Source organism: Lissotriton helveticus, chromosome 8 (assembly GCF_964261635.1).
Source record: "Lissotriton helveticus chromosome 8, aLisHel1.1, whole genome shotgun sequence".
Taxonomy (NCBI): Eukaryota; Metazoa; Chordata; class Amphibia; order Caudata; family Salamandridae; genus Lissotriton; species Lissotriton helveticus.
Window position 1 is genome coordinate 1,265,958,346 of NC_136069.1, and position 16,223 is coordinate 1,265,974,568.

The window sequence follows — 16,223 nt, forward strand, 5'->3', positions numbered from 1 at the left end:
ACCAAGTCACATGACGTTTTCAGCTTTATGGTCCTGAACCAGGTTTTTCGGAACCAAGGTGCTTTTTTTCACCCCACATAAATAGGAATACCATGGATATGTTATTTATTAGGTGTGATAAATAGCACCTATTATGATGTTCTAGGGAATAACATGCCCGTTGAGGTGCTTATCGCACTAAAATCTGCATAGGTAATACGGTACGCTTTCACCTGATAAATTCCAGCACGTTTCACCTGCCAAAATGTAATGCGGGTGAGCTAAATTACCGCATGTGGTGAATGTCACACAACTCGTAATAAAACACAGGTTATATAGGAACTAAAAACACCAGAAACTTGTAATAATGGCCTACCTTAATAAAGGATTTGCATGGGTAACCAATAGAAGATCAATTTATGTTCAATTAATCAATCAGGGTTTTTTAAAAGCGCACTACTCACCCGTGGGGGTCTCAAGGCGCCAGGGGGGAAGTTCCCGGTCATCCAAAAAGCCAGGTCTTGAGGCTTTTCCTGAAGTTGTGCAGGGTAGGGGAGGATATCATGTTACTGGGAGCTTGTTCCAGGCCTTGGCTGAGACATAGGAGAAGGCTCGTCCGTCTGCTCTGGTTCTGCGGATGCGCGGGTTCTCTGCTAGGGCGAGGTTGGCGGAGAGGAGGCTTCATTTGGGTGCTTTGAAAGAGATTCTTTCGTTGAGGTATTTGGGTCCAATGTTGTGTAGGGATGTGTAGGCATGGGTGAGTGGCTTGAAAGTGTCTCTCTTCTCAACGGGTAGGCAGTGGCGGTCTTGCAGGTGTTGGGTCATGTGCTCATGTCATGGGGTGCACAGGAAGAGTCTGGCTGCGATGTTCTGGATGGTATGGAGTTTTTGAAGCAGGGATTTGTTGATTCCCGCATAGAAGAGATTTCCGTAGTCCAGTCTGCTAGTGATGATTGCGTGGGTGATGGTCTTTTTGGCTTCGAGGGGATCAACTTGAAAGGCTTGCAGATGATGTGGAGGAAGTTGAAACAGGTGGAGGCAATGGCATTATTCTGGCAAGTCATGCTGAGGGAGGAGTCCAGGGTGATGCTGAGGTTCTGGACGAGGGAGAGGATGAGTTGGGTGTTGGTGGCATAGGATACTATGCTGAGCTCATGCTTTCTGCCGATGGTGGCGAGGGAGCCATGTAGATGTTGAAGAGCTTGGGGCTGATCGATGATCCTTGCGGTACTCTGCAGTTGATCTCTATGGGTTCAGAGAGGAAGGGTGGGATTCTGATCCTTTGGGTTCTGCTGGCAAGAAAGGTGTGGATCCAGTCGAGGGCGGTTCCCCATATGCTGGCATCGTGGAGTCTGGCTGCAAGAGTGCAGAAGGAGATGATGTTGAAGCCTGCAGAGAGGTCTGGCAGGATGAGGGCAGCGGTGTGTCCCTAGTCAAATAGCATGTGAATGTCGTCGGTAGCGGTAAGGAGGGCAGTCTCTGTGCTGTGGTTGCTGCGGAATCCAGACTAGGAGAAGTTGAGGATGGCATTCTCTTCAATAAAGGTGGTCAGTTGGGCGTTGACTTTGGCTGCGAAGGGAAGGAGAGAGATGGACCAATAGTTTTTTAGGTCAGCTGAGGGTTTCTTGAGGCGGGGCTTCACCTCAGCCCGCTTCCAGTCGTCGGGGAAGGTGCAGGATTCAAAGGTGGTGTTGATGGTGCGCCGTTGTTCTTACGTGATGGTGGCGAGGTCTGTGTGGAAGATGTGAGCCAGGCAGGGGTCCATGGGGGCTCCTGAGTCGGTGCTCTTCATGGTCGTGGTGGTGTCTTCGGTGGTGACCGGTGTCCAGGTGGCGATGGTTTGCTGACTGTCAGTCTGTTCTTTGAAGTTGTCGTAGAGGGCCTTGATTTTCAGGTAGAAGTAGGAGCCAAGCTTGTTGCAGAGGTCCTGGGATGGTGTGATGTCTGTGGCTTCGCTGGGGGTTTGGTGAACTGCTGGATGATATTGAAGAGTTCCTTTGAGTTGCTGGCATTGGTGAGGATTTTGCCTCAGATGAAGGTCCTCTTGGTGGCTCTTATGAGTTGTTGGTATTTCGTCAGGGTGTATTTGTAAGTGGACAGGTCTCTGGTGGTTTTGCTCTCCTGGAGGTGATGGTGTGGGGTGCGATGAGTTCGGCAATGGCAGTGGTAAAAGGAGCGCACCCGGAGGGTCTGTAAGCGTCGGTGCCACATAGTGTGGTTCTGGGGCTGGTCTGGATCTGGAAGTGGAGGTGTTTAGTGTTGGAGAAGGAGTCTCTTGTGCTGGAGGTGGAGAGTCATAGGGAGCTCTTGTGTGCGATGGCAAGTCCTCCTCCAGAGCGATGGGGGCGGTCCTTTCTCTGGATCTTGCAGCCATCGGGAATGGCGGTGGCGATGCCTGGGGTGGAGGCGGCATTTGTCCAGGTTTCTGTGAAGATGTCGACGTCTGGCAAGAGGGTGTCGAGGAGGTCCCATATCTCTGTAGTGTGTCTGTGCAGGTAGCGTACAGTGAGGATGATGCATTTCAGGGCTTCTTTAGTGTGGGCTTCTGGCCTGGGTGTGGAGGTCATGGGGTGAAGGAACGTTGCCAGTTTCGGCAAGAGAACTGGCTGTGGGTGGTGCTCAGCGTCGATATATGCAGTTGTTGTTCCTCCCGGGCTTGAGTGTGTGGAGGTCAGCTGGGTTGCAGCAGTGGAAGGTCGGAGATCCTTGGTCCCTGGCGCTGGTCAAGGTCGGGTCGCAGACGTGTGCGGACGGGCGCAGACGGGCTTGCCTTTGGTGCGGTGTGCAGCTGCGCAGTGGCCGCCATTAAGTAAGGAAGGGGTAATCGCAGCTGGGAGTGGGAAATCAGCAGGGAGGAGGGGCTGCGGGGAGGGGAAATGGGCAGAAAACAGGAAAACAGGGCAAAACAGCTAAACAAAGACAAAAATACAGAGGGACGGAAAACAGGCACAGTTAAAATATAGAAAATGAACAGAAAACTGTCACAATACGGCGCAGACATCAGTGGAGCAAGTCTCTCCCACTGGACCACCAGGGATGAGGCTCAGGTAGGAGCTTGTGGGTGGAGGAGGGCTTTGAACCTCTACCTGGATGGAGCGAAGCACGGGCAGCGTCACTTATCAGCGGCGGTGCAGAGGGAGAGAGCAGGTCCCTGACCAGGAAGTCAGAGGTCTTGCTCTTAATACTTCACTCAGGTTAGGTAGCATTTAAAAGAAAAACACATAAGGTTGTGATAAAGACTGTGCAGGACAAAGAAAAAGTGTGTTCAGACAAGCTTAAATAGTGTTGCATATAGTGGAGGTCGCGCATAACAGTTATGGGGGCCATTTCCATCACATGTCACAGAAGTGATTGCAATTTAAATTTGCATTACAGCTTGTACTTCGTTACAGTCATAATATATGCTGCCTCACAAAAGTGATTGCTTTAAAGCTCACTATGGAAACGTTCATGTCATTTCCCAGGCGAATGTATCAGTGAGTTCCGATTCAACATTTAACATTTTCTATAAAAACACACACCATTTTCTTAAGGAAAATCTCCTTTTTATTTAAACAAACCACTCGCATTACCTCAAACCTTTCTAGCAAAGTCAACCTCCAAACTCTGACCCTGTGATCTGTTTGGGAATTTGAACTGAGTCGCATCTGGCTGTCTCATTTCTGATGCAATTCCTCAGATTATTTTGAGTATTTGCATTTTTGTCAGAATAAGAGGGCGTTATAATGGAATCTTCATCTAAATGATAATTAAAGAATTTCAATGTGTGGCTGCAAGGTCAATATTTCTGCTCATGCGACCTTCAATTCTGTGCTGCTGACATTTTAGCTCACAGAGCAAAACATTTGCAGCACAGATTGAGATGGCTTTTGGCCTCTGGATTGCTACTGTGTGTGTAGCGGGGATGCATATTAATGAATTCAGCATCCTTCCCTGATGCTAAAATCTCTGATAATAAGATGAGGATTTCTGCTAGCGATGGGTAGGTTACTTAGATACACAGCAGGTATGCAATTATATGCTGCATTTGGAAAAACAGCAAACTGTATGTTTTTAAAGACGTTGCGGTGCTGATACTTGACTAACAGCTACTTACATATTTATTCTTCTCCTGCAGTGGAAACCGGATTGAAACATTGTACAAAATCAGACATGACAGCTCGCATACATTAGGATCATTAGCGTACACAGAAAGCATTAGAGACGTTTGTATGTGGGTCTGTTTAGCATGACATCAAAGAGTGAATAGGAATGGCTCTGAAATGCACAAATGTGTGCAGACGCTTCACGTCTAAAAAAAGGGAGCATTTGTGTATTGCAGCAGGACACCCCTTGAAAGGTGTTGATTTGCAAATGATTATTAATGTTTGCCCGAGTGAGCCTGGGGGCGTGGTCCCCTTCACAAAAATAATAACGTGTATTTATTTTTAAGTATAAATCTCACAGTAATACATTTTGGGCCCATGATAAGTGTGTCAGGAAACGGCAATTTTGGGACGGGATGAATCGCCCCCATTACGAGGAAGACCCTAAGGGCCCCATCCTAAATAGGGAGTTACAACTGGAATTGAGAACACTGCCCCCAATTCCTACAGTAATTGCCCTTTTACCCCCCAACACTCCCCCAAGGTTCTACTAGATATTTCGGCTTCTTTCAATAGCCAAATGTCCAGTAGTAAAGCTCCGAACCTGCGCAGTTGGAACTAATTTCGTAACACAGAAGGGACTGGTACCTTCCTATAAAAGTCTTTTGAAAATATTCTCAAATTTTAGAGAACATAACTGTTATCGTGGTGAGATCACTCAATAAAACTTTACAGAAAGGCCAATTAATTTTTGTGGAAAGCACATTTTTTAAAATAGCAAACTATAGGCTTTAATGATTATGCAAAGAAACAAAAAGATTCTCGCATTAATAAAAAGATTTGTAGTGTTATACAAATATCAGGTAAGATATTGCCTCTTGTAGAAGATCCAAACTATTAGTTGCTATTGAAATGTATTATATTGTTTTCCGCTTTTCAAATAAAAAATGCTTAGGTCCTCATTCTATGCCAAGTTAGGCAAAGTTATTTTCCTTCTCCTTAAAAGGCACAAATAGCGGATCATTCAACCCCCCACTTTGTGATTTAGGCATTATGGGGCTGAGTCCAGGAAGTAGTATCCCAGGAGTACACTTTTAAGTTCATATACATGTCTTTGTGAATCAGCCCCACAATGTGCAAGTTTTCATTAGCAAAAGTGCACACAGTCCTTTCTATGGGCATTATATAAAGTGGCGAACTGGTTACTCCATCCCAAACATGGAAGGCATTACAGCCTATTGCATTTGCAATATGACGGAATATCCCATCTGCAATACCTTAAAGAAGACCCTATTTGTTTTGATTGCACATGAGTATTCCTAGTTTATTCACATTCTATCCCCATTTTAGATATTTTGGGTCCAATTCACTAAGGCTTGTAAGAATATGAAACAAAGTACTGCAAGAGAACTACATTAGATGTTCAAAAAGGCCTTTATGAATAGGCTCCAGTGTTTTGGAACCTATGTAAAATAACTTCAGTAGGTGAACCATTAATGTACAAATTAAACAAAATTCCAATATTTAGCTTTATAATCTAACCTAAAATGGATACTTTTTGTCGCTCACACTTCCTTCACTCTATACAACTCCTCCAAGCATCTCTCTGATTTTGGCTCCAAGTGAGGCACCACAAAACATCCGTCAGTATTTCCAGCTCAAGGAAAACATCACCTTCCACTAAATTCAGAATTCAAAATTCTCTATTTGGCACCTACTCATTACCCATTCTCATTTATTTTTCCTCCCAAGAAGAAATGGGATACAAAGCATAAATACGTAGATTATGAAAAGATTGTAAATCAACATCAATCTTTATAGCAAAGTATGCTCGTTGTGCAGTTTCACCACATGCACTTCTTTGATTACTGCAGCCAAATGATTTAAGCACCCATCAATGAAATGAATATAGAACCATTTCCCACTTACTTTCTCACTGAAATCACAGGCTTCACGATTGGCTCCACCCTCTCTCTCTACCCAGACACCAATAACATAGCAAAATTATAAACTCCGCTCACTGATATTAAGGGGCTTATATTTGCTATCCATTGTGTTCAGAATTACATTCAAGATTTTCTACATGACTTCCACAACGTTCCATTTAAATAACTCTCCCAACTTGGAAAATGTGAGCAATTTAGTTGTTGGGTGTTGAGGGGGGTAAAAACCTACTGAAGCAATAGCCACAATCCTTGTCAGGGCGAACCACAAAAAGTCACCAAATTAACTTGTGCTTACCTCACTGGTAGGTTGGCACAAACGCATTCAGGCTTTACTTATTTATCTGGTGTGATAAAAAGCACCTTGGTTCCGAAAAACTTGGATTCAGGGCCATAAATGTGAAAATGTCATGTGACTTGGTTCAGCAGCTTTGTAAGGGAAGCATACAAACCCCTGTTAGAAATTAGGGGGTCCATTAGGATGACGGGTGGACTTAGTCTGCCCGCCATCCCATCGGGGGAAGGGCCCGCCCGCCATAAGGGCGGGGGTCCCGTTGGGGGTATTATGATGCACCCGCCACAATGGCGGGCGCATCATTCATGTTTAACATTGTGGCGGGCGGTGCACTCAGCACCGCCCGCTACAATGCAAAAAATGCTTTTGATGCGTTTGCATACACAAAGCGACAGGCACCGCGGGGTGCCTGCCGCTTTGTGTATGCAATTGCAGGGGGTACCACAGGTACCCCCCATGTGCACCCACCACCTCGCCTTCACCATTGGGGCCCGCAGGGGGCCCCCAAAGTAAAGAACGCATACTTTTCCATGGCGGCATTGCCGCCACGGAAAGGCACCTGAATGAGGCCATCATAATATGGCTGGCGGTGTCTGATAGACACCGCCAGCCATATGAACCTTTTCCGCCCCGGCCGCAAGGCAACCGGGACGGAAAAGCGGCAGAAGGTGTTTCCGTCCGCCACGGTCCCCCCCGCCATTGTAATATGACGAGGGGAAATAGGTGGCGGGCGGTCACGGATGTTGGGTGGATCGCCACCAGCTGTATGGCAGTGGCTATCCGCCTGACATCATAATGGGCCCCTAAGTTTTTGATTGAGGGAGCAAAGACCAATCTCCAGCAACAACCCCAATTCTGGTCAGGGCGAACCACAAAAAGTCACCAAATTAACCTGTGCTTGCCTCACTGGTAGGTTGGCACAAAAACAGTCAGTCTTTACTTATTTATCTGGTGTGATAAAAAGCACCTTGGTTCCGAAAAACTTGGATTCAGGGCCATAAATGTGTAAATGTCATGTGACTTGGTTCAGTAGCTTTGTAAGGGAAGCATACAAACCCCTTGTTAGTAATTAGGGGGTCTATTAGGATGACGGGCGGACTTAGTCCGCCCGCCATCCCATCGGGGGAAGGGACCGCCCGCCATAAGGGCGGGGGTCCCATGGGGGGTATTATGATGTGCCCGCCACAGTGGCCGGCGCATCATTCATGTTTAACTTTGTGGCGGGCGGTGCACTCAGCACCGCCCGCTACAATGCAAAAAATGCTTTTAATGCTTTTGATGCATGCGGTGCCTGCCGCTTTGTGTATGCAAATGCAGGGGGTGCCACAGGTACCCCCCATGTGCACCCACCACCTCGCCTTCACCATGGAGGCCCTCAGGGGGCCCCCAAAGTAAAGACCGCATGCCTTTCCATGGCAGCATTGCCGCCACGGAAAGGCACCTGAATGAGGCCATCATAATATGGCTGGCGGTGTCTGATAGACACCGCCAGCCATATGAACCTTTTCCGCCCCGGCCGCAAGGCGACCGGGGCGGAAAAGTGGCGGACGGTGTTTCCGTCCGCCGCAGTCCCCCCGCCATTGTAATATGGTGGGGGGAAATAGGTGGCGGGCGGTCACGGATGTCGGGTGGCGATCGGCCTGACATCCTAATGGGGCCCTAAGTTTTTGATTGAGGGAGCAAAGACCACTCTCCAGCAACAACCCCAATCCTGGTCAGGGCGAACCACAAAAGTCACAAAATTAACCTATGCATACCCCTCCGGTAGCTTGGCACAAAAGCAGTCAGGCTTAACTTAAAGGCAATGTGTAATGTATTTATACTGTAATTGAACAGTAATAAAATGAAAACACAACACAGGAAATATTCCACACCAATTTAGAAAAAATTTGTACATTGTAATAAATGATGTGACACAAAATCAACAAAAATCTAATTAATAGACCCGGATTATGAATTTTTAAATTTTAAAGTGTAAAATAGCATCTAAAATATTGACACGCCAACCGCGGACATCTAGTCGAACGAGACCTGGGCAAAGTTGAATGTTGTGGTTGACTGCAGTGGAGCATTGTTCAGATTCCTGAAGTGGTTTGGGCCGGGTCTATTTTTAGGGAAAAATGTCTGACAAGGTGAAGTTTAGCAGAGGAAGGCAGCTGGCATTGTCTGAGGATGAGGCATAGTCATTGGGAGCCGCTGGACAAAGTCACAGTGAAGGTTTCTACATTTGGACTTAGTCTCTATTTTGGAGGTCATAAATCTCCAGCAGGATGAAGCTGCAGGCTGTAGCCAACGAGAGTTCCAGCAAGCTGGATACCCCTTCCGTGAAGAGCAGCCGAACAGGATTTTGCTGCTGTGGGGAAGAACATAATGGGAGAAGCCATGAAGTCAGGTCCACTAGCGATGCACCTTCAAAATATCGGCGAACAGATAGGCCCCGGTCTTCTCTCAACTCTCAGGGCACTTTTTTTGTAGAAAAGTTTCCAAGTCCAAAGTTTTTGGTTTACACTATCTGGGCACCTTGATCACCATTTCCAAGACTACAGGACTGTAGTGGCACCACTTGGAGGGTCAGGACTCACTCAGGCTGGGTCCAAGTGCAGGTTCAAGATGGTTTGAGCCTTTTCTGTCACTGAAGCTCTGATCAGTAGGCCAGCCAACTAGCCCTTTGAGTCACTCTGGAAGTCCTGGGTTCAAGCAGTAAACCAGCTCAATCAAGTAACAAGCCAATCCTCTGAGGACAAAGAGCAGAATTCAGACAGCAAGACCGTTGTCTTGGTGCAGCAAGGCAGTCCTCTAAAGTGCACAGCAGGCCAAAGGCAGCAGTGCAGTCCTCTCAGAGTCCTTCCGAAGGTCTAGAAGTGACCTAAAGCATGGGTATGAGGGTCCCGTGGAAGAAACATATGGAATGTTCCCCCCACTGAAGTGTCTGAAACTTTCTGTCTCCCTGTCCTGGACACAGTCTGTCTCAGGTCACAATAGGCCAGTTTGAAGTTCTTTGTGTGTGTGGCGAAGCAGGGTCTTAAAAGTGCGAGTGGAGCTGTGCACAACTATGCCCCCATGATGCTTGGATGGCCCATCCTGCCATCACCCAGTAGCTCTATTGTGTGTCTGTCTGGGAGAAATAAACAAAGGCCAACTGCTATCTACACCTAGTCATGTGACGTTAGAAACAAGTTGCAGCCATCAAATGGTTAGGATAAGAAAATGTCAACTTTCTAAAAGTGGCATTTTCAGAATTGTGACTTAAAACATGACTTTACTATTTAAGAGGATTTAAAATTACAATTCCATAGATACAAATCATGGCATTTCTACCTGCGCCCAAGTTTAATTTATCACATATCAATTGTAATTATGTACCCCAATCTTACCCTATGGGAGAGGTAGGCCTCACAGTGATGAAAAAATACATTTGTGAGTTGTTCGCTACTAGGACATACTTTTATGTAAAATGCAGCCTGCCCTATGAGATGTTTAGAGCCTACCCTAAAGGTGATTCGGAATTTTTAAAAAGGGAGTTATAGGCTTGGCAATAGGTTTAATTTGCTGAGTCAAATTGGCAAATTAGAGCTTGTCACAGGCTGAAATGGCAGTGCTGAGACACGTTTAAAGGGGCTACTTAAGTAGGTGGCACAGTAAGTGCTGCAGGCCTACTAGTAGCATTTAATTTACCATCCCTGGGTATATGGTATACTAATTTACTAGGAACTTAGAGATAAAGTAAATATGACAATAAGGTGTAAGCCAATTTTACCTTGTTTTAGGGATTAAGCACAAGCACTTGAGCACTGGCTAGCAGTAGTAAAGTGCACAGAGTCCTAAAGCCAACACAAATGAATTGAGCAAAACTGGAGGAGAGAAGATAACATATTTGGGGGTGACCCTGAAGCGATGGCAAAGTCCAACAGTAAACCAGATCACTGTCTCAATTAGGAGCCAGCAGGAAATAACCTGGGACAGGGAGAAAGTGTAGGGGGGATGGGCAGACAGCTGAAAAGAAGGATACTGCACTGGGGCGAAATGTATTGTCTAATGTGTCATTTCTAGGCCCAGTTCAAAAAGCTATGTATATCAATCATGCTGCATTTGTGATTAGATAGGGCTCCATTCATTCCTGAAAGCTGCTCATGAAAAGAAGCCTGGCAGGCCTTATTGATTCTACTATTGTCTGAATTTACACTGCAACTGCATCAATTATCCAGTAGCAATTTCCACAAAACTGTTGGGGAGTGGAAGGGAAAGGCATGCTTTGCATTGAGAGTTTGGGAACACCAATAAACTTGTACGTTGTTGGCATTCACAAACTCCTCTCTGACCCAGGCAACACCCTAAATCTCTGTAGTGGTGTAGAGTTTCTCAACTGGAAGAATTGTTTTCTTTACAGAGAATACTAGCAGTCAGAAAATACATGTGCTTCCATTTTCATTTGCAGAGTTACATCATATTTATAAATCCATATCAAGAAAAAAGCAAAGCCACATGACAAATCCTAATAGTACATACACCTAGAAGGCTGTGGCTAACACAGATTACCTGGAAATATTTGTGATTTTCCAAATGGTGTACGTTTACACCCATGTGTCAGAGTATGTCTTCTGGGGTAAATGTAGACATTTTTCGATGACCCCTCCGGGAAGTCAAGGTCTTTGCTTATGGCAGATAGTGCAGTGGAGTGGGACGACAGCCTAGACTTGGGACACATTTCCTTTTCAATTTTCCGTTTCTCTGTTTACTAGATCACTGTTGAAATGTATTCTGAACCATCTAATATAGGTCCGTTGGGAACCTTGACCTCCCTAATGGAAGATATGTTTTGGTATCCTGTAAAGCCTGCATCATACTGAAGATTACAACTCTGTGAACTTATATGTATATGGACCCTGAGTTCAAGTAATATCTTCAGACATGTAGCTATATTTCCAAACAAGAGAATACCCTGAGAAATTAAAACAAGTTCTAGAATGCTGCTTAATACATTCAAGTGTCCTTTTGAGAGAGCCTTCATTTTTGCCAAATATATCAAAAGAGCCTGTGCTTCATTATTCTCAATATTGAAATGGTTCCATTTGAAAATTATTTTTTCCATTGCAATCACATCACATGTAACCGAATCTATCATGATATAATTTTTGTTCCCCTCAAGTTTGGTGTTGTTATTTTATTTTTACATTGCAAATGCATTTCTGGGATGTCTCAAGCAGTTTTTGAATACACTTTACATTCTTGTTTATTATACCTATTTGTGTGTAATTGAATATGTTTTGAAGTCATTGAATTATATTATATAATTGCTATTTCTATGTTAGAATTCAATTTTAAGCAGTTTTCATTAATCACATTAAGGTACAAATTAATGAATTACTCCTTAGTACACAAATGGGCTCTCTGGTATGGTCTTTTAACCCGAAGGATGTCCCGTGCCTAAAGGATCTGTCCCTAACACTATAGGGACTGAAGTCTAATTGAGGAGCTGATGACTGTGTTTCTTTCTGATGTGTCCTTTGATATGGTGCCTCAGCTATTTTGGGTGGTGCTTGTGTGGCAGCATGCCACAATTTGATTTTGACGGATTGGAAGACAGATTTAGCTCAGAAGGCATCTGCCCTAAGTTTACCTTTCCAAGGGACTATGATGTTTGGGGAAGAGTTGAGGGCGAGTTGCCCAACTTTTTTTTTCATAACTTCTTTTTATTACTGGATTACAAAAAATTACATAAACACCATGTTAGACCTGTCCTCCTTGGCGTGGGCCCTCTTACCTCCCGTGTCCCCGACCGTCTCTGGTGCACCGCCGCCCCCAGCGTAGCCCTGTCCTCTGTCCTACCTACATCCCCCCCTGATCCCAGAAGTAACGTAGCCACCCCGACATTGAACCCCCAATGGCCCCCAGTAGCAGGAAGCCTAGTGCCCAGGCCGAACGATAAAAACCGGGGTCCACCAGCGCCTCCCCCACAGGGTCCCAACTCCAGAGAAACCTGAACTCCCCATCGCCCCCTGCCCAGCTGTGGGTCGCGATCCTTTTCCCAGGGGAAGGGGGCGGAGGAGTTTTGTTCGCACCTCCTGCCCGAAACGGCTCCGCTCCCTGCCGGGCGGCGGAAAAGCCCACCTCCGGACTTCAAAGGAGACGAGTGCCAGATGGCCGGAGGCACCGACCATCTGCCCCAGACCCGAGGAGCCATCTGGGAGGGCCGGAACTTGAAAGGGAAGAGGAGAGATATAACGGGTGCCACCTGAGGAGAATAGTTAGTTGTATCCTGGAACCAGAGGGCCCGTCCAACGAGAAGAAGAACATCACGTCCCCACCACAGACCCCCACACCCCTGCTGACTGGATCGCGGCTCCCCTGACCCCGTGAGGACGCTTCGTTGCCCCCGACTCGAGCCCTGCTGACTTCGTCGCGGTTTGAGCCGGCACTGCCTCTACATCAGTACGTCCTCTACCGCGAAGCGCTTGAGGACCTGTGCGCTCCAGCATACGCACCGCCTCTGCCGCGGTACATCCCGTACCGGGAAGCGCTTGGGAACCTGTGCGGTCCAGAGTATGCACCGCTCCTACAGCAGTACGCCCCGTACCTGGGGGCGCTTGAGGGCCGTGTGCTCCAGGGTCCGCACCTCGACGACATCAGCCCGTCCTGTACCTGGAAGCGTGTGAGAGCCTATGCGCTCCAGGGTACACATCGCGACTACCTCAGCCCGTCCCATACCTGGAGGCGTTTGAGAGCCTGTACGCTCCAGGGTACGCACCGCATCGACCGTTGTACGCCACGTCCCAGGGAGCGCTAGGAGACAGTGGCGCTTCAGGGTGTGCCCCATCACAGAGACCGGACCCCGGAGCCCTTGGCGCTCCAGAGTACGAGCGGCACTGGCCTGTCACCGCCAGGAGAGGTGACCCGACCTACAGCCCTCAGAAGTACGAGTCGTACCAGGAGCCCAGGGTGCGGACAACGTCGAGAGGACGAATCGTGGTGGCGGGTACGAGCTGCACACAAACCCGCCGCTCTAGACCCCATCGGTATCACGCGACTCAAGGATTGTGAGTCATACTCCTGATACCTCTACATTGCAGCCCTCCATATCCCGCGGCTCGAGGATTGAGAGCCGTGCACCGGATACATGGCCTCCATCACCCGTGCCAGGAGGGCTGAATCCCACAGCCCTCCCGAGCAGACCGGACTAGAGACTAACCCGGAGAGACTGTGAGTACCTCGAGAATTCCCTTGAAGTCGCCCACCTATCCCCTCCATGAGGCCCGACCATTCAAGAAGGAAAGCTGGCCCCTAGCCCAAGTGTACATAATCCCTGATCTGATGACAAGCCATATATAAAGATCTTGTTTTGCCTATGACCCATTGGAGTGGTGTCCCTTTGTAGTGTGCTGGTGTCTCTGTGTACATGTCCATACATGCGTAACCCTCCCCTCTGGAAGGTCTGACTCTAGTCAGTAACGTTCCTGGAGGAGAGAGGTCCCGGGGTGGTCAGGAGTACTTACCCCTGTCCCCCAGAGACCTCCCCCCTCTAACACTGGTAGCAGCGAAAAGGATCCGAATCAGCATTGTGGTCATTGTATAGGGGAGCAGCTCACACACTGCCTAGCGTCATGAGCCTTACCGGACCCAGCGAGAACCCTACCTTTTAAGAAGACCAATTAGAAAATTACATTCATAGGGAACTGAAACAATTCTGTAAGGACTTTCAAATCCCCACCACTGGCCTAAACACCAAGGAAGATTTCCAGAAGACCCTGAAGGCCTGGGTAGAGTCCAGGGCACCTCCTCCCCATGTAGAAGGGAACGGCACTGGGGACGGACAGCAGGACGAACCCAGGGCCCCTGAGAGGGAGAGAGCAGTTTTCCCTGCGCATAGCGGCACGCTAGAGAGAGGCCTGTCCCCAGAGGAACTGGCAGATCGAGAGAAGAGCAGAGCCCACGAGTTAGAGCTAGCTAAGCTAAAAATTGAAGGGGAGTTAAAATTAGCCGAATGGAAGTTAGCTATAGAAGAGTTGAGGTTGCAAGGGGAGTTGGAGGAAAAAAAGTTGCAGCGAGAGCATGTGGGCAGGAAACTCCAGTTAGAGCACGAACGGAGCTTGAAGGAGCTCAAACTCAAGGCTAGGAGTGAGGAAGCCGGGCCCCCGGAGAATCGAGGAACCCCTCCCCCTGTAGAAGCCAAGGTACACATCCCTAAAGACATAGTCAAGGAATACTATAGGAACAATGACATTCAACAATGGTTTAAAGCCTATGAGGTAGCGATGACCTCCCACCGGGTCCCTGAGAAGGATTGGGGGGCCGGGCTGTGGGGGCGATTCCTGAGCGAGGGGAGAGATACCTTGCTGGAACTCCCCTCCACGGTACTGAATTCCTACAGCCACATGAAGAAGGCCCTAGTAGCTAGGTATGGGCTCACCCCAGAGATGTACAGGCAGCGATTCAAGGATTGCAAAAAGCTCCCTGGTACCCCCTGGGTGGAATATGTCAACTTTTACAGGAGAGCCTTAGAAGGATGGATCAAGGGCAGCAAGGTCACCACGTTTGAAGAGTTGTTTGATCTGATAGCCTGGGAGCAACTATCATTAAACTGCTTTGTGGAACTGCGCCAGCACCTCCTGGGCAGCAAGCTCACTAACCCCAGGCGGCTTGCTGTGGAGGCAGACCGCTGGGTGAATACCCGGGTCCCCAGGGGCCCAGTGGGTGGCTATGCTAGAATGAGAAGGGCCCACAACAGCGAGGGGGGAAGTCCAAGGTAGGACGCGGGAGTTCCCGCCCGGGCCCCAATGTAGCCCCCAAGGAAACCAGTAGCTCAGATCACAGTCTCCCCCAGTAACGAGCCCTGGGATCCCCCCAGGCAGACCGGGGCTAATGAACACCACACCTTGTTACAAATGCCAACAACCAGGCAACTATGCCAGTGATGCCCAGTGTCCCCTCTACAAAAAGCCCACCATCTCTGGCAACCCCCCCGTCACCGGACCGCAGTCGCCCTCGAGGAGGAGTTAGAAGCTCCAGAGGAGTGGGAACCAGTGGCGATGTCCCTGGTTTCCCTAGGGAATGGAGGAATGGTCCCCGGAAACCCGCTACCACCCAACACTATGAAGTACGCGCCGTGGGTGACCGTCAACGGACACCGGGTAGAGGCCCTCCGCGACACCGGTGGCAGTGTCACTGCTGTCCGCTGTCACTTGGTGTCAAAGGAACAGATTGCCCTCATGTCCTCTGTCCCGTCATTGCAGCCGACAATTCTGAGAGCCTCTGCAAAATGGCCCAAATTCCCTTTGAATGGGGGGAGTATCCAGCACCCTGCAGGTGGCGGTCCGACCCTCCAAGCCGGTCGATTGTTTACTAGGCAACGACCTGGAGACCTCACAGTGGACACAGGTAGAACAAAGGGCTCATCTGAGAATTATGGGCCTACCCGAGTGGGTGTGCGCCACCACTCGGGCCATGGCCGCACGGATGAGTGCTCCAGAAGAAGTGGGGCCAGAAAGAGGAGCCCAGAGCTCCGCCTTAGAGGGAGGAGAAAGGGAGTGCGGACAACCTGACCCCTCCAGTCCCGACACCTTAGGGGACCCCAACCCTGAAGAAGAATTAACCCAGGGCCCTACCGGAGAGCAGATTGCAGAGCTGGGGGACCTCCCTGGATTGGCCGAGTGGCGACAAGAGGGAGGACCTTCCCGGGAAGAGTTCTGCAGAGAACAAACCACCTGCCCCACCCTCCTAGGCGTGCGGCAGCAGGCCGCCGCACAGGCAGCCGACGACCAGTCCGAGTGCCACTGGATCTACTGGGAGAATGATCTCCTCTACAGCGAGCCTAAGTCTGCTGAGCTAGGGTCAGCCCGGGTGCTGGTGGTACCCCTATGCTTCAGAGACTTCCTACTGGGTCTGGCTCACGACGTGCCTCTAGCTGGACACTTGGGACAAGATACG